The following is a 1,622-nucleotide window of genomic DNA, read 5'->3' as shown; positions in this document are numbered from 1 at the left end:
AAATCAGTAGTGATTTCTACAATTTAATGTAGATTAGTTGATGTTATTTATACCACGAATAAAACACAATTAAGGCAATTTAATTTAGCAATTATGTGTTATGTACGTTTAAAATCAAATACACATTTTGTTGACTTTTCAATAGTTTTTTGTAATAGGTACCTAAGTATTTAAAAATATATTTTTTATTAATTTTGTTTGTATAATAAAATAATATGACTGTTACTATACAGTTGAACACACAAAAACGCAACTAGTAACAATCATAATATTGCTCAGATTCCGGATAGATATTTACAATGTAACCAATGTATACTATAAATATAAATTACCAAACATAGGTAAAAAATTGTTGATATCTCTCTAATTTAATCAACTTAAACGCGAATAGATTTGGGCAAAGCGATGAATGTATTGGTTGTACAATGTTCTTATTTTTCATATACCTACCTTGTTATAATGTGTACATCTTTTTAATAGAAAACTGATTCGATCTTCAACTTTAAGGGGGTTTCTGAATGAAAATGATTAGGTATAATTGTTTTTGATTTATATAGGTCTGATTACATTTTTGTTTGCGAGTAAAAAACCTTGTAAATGTAATACAATAATAGGTTTATCGTAAGTAAATAAGTTGGCCAATTTTTACCTGTCAATTGAAAAATATCTTAATTCGTAATATTAAAAATATATTGTCATACTTTTTTTTTTTATAATTATTCAAAGTTCGAATTACCTACATTTAGTTTTTTTATTATAGCTATGTGCTGTGTTCAATAATATCTCTAATGGGTATGAAAAATAACACGATGTTAATATTATTATAAATATAACGGCCTTCCATAGGCAACACGACATTGAAATATGCAGTCGTTGAAATTTTTATGACTCGCTTACAAATGTCCGGTTAGAGTTGTATGGGTACAACAGTCAACAATTACTACCATTAACTATTTGAATAATTTAAAACAAAAATATTTAAATATGTATAATTGCATCATAAAATATCGAAACAATTAATTCGTACCTACGAGAAGTCTTCATATTTAAAAAACTAAATAGTTACTAAATTGTATTGTTGTCTTTGGATTATTGACTGTATATATACTATAGGTATAATAGGTATATATAAATCTATCACTATTATTAGTTATTTATGCGTAATTACTTTAAATTATAATAAATTAGACTATTAGAGTCTAAAAGTAGGTAATTGATAATTGTATAATCATGTAAATAAAGTAATAGTTCCATATAGGTAGTATCTATTCAATGAATAATAAAATAATATGATCTATAAAGAAAACAATGATAGTGATAAAAATTCGTTTTTCAAATAACTTTTTAAAATGAATAAGTTGTTTTATGATGTAATGTTTTGGTTTCAAATTATTGGTGGTAATCACTAATCATTGTACCTACAACTTTTGATGCGGAGTTTTTACATCAGAAATCTGAAATCAATTATTTGTTTGTATGTATTGTATAATAAAGTCTGTCTTTTTTATACGACTATGTATACAAATAGATAAATTTTTATTTATATAGGTACCGTGAAACTTGATAGTTTCCAAATATTTGTTAGTCAAACAAGTTATTATGTTTCTTAACGTAGAAAAACT

The sequence above is a fragment of the Aphis gossypii genome, chromosome 2, assembly GCF_020184175.1.
Source record: "Aphis gossypii isolate Hap1 chromosome 2, ASM2018417v2, whole genome shotgun sequence".
NCBI classification, from domain to species: Eukaryota; Metazoa; Arthropoda; class Insecta; order Hemiptera; family Aphididae; genus Aphis; species Aphis gossypii.
This window is presented reverse-complemented; position numbering follows the sequence as displayed.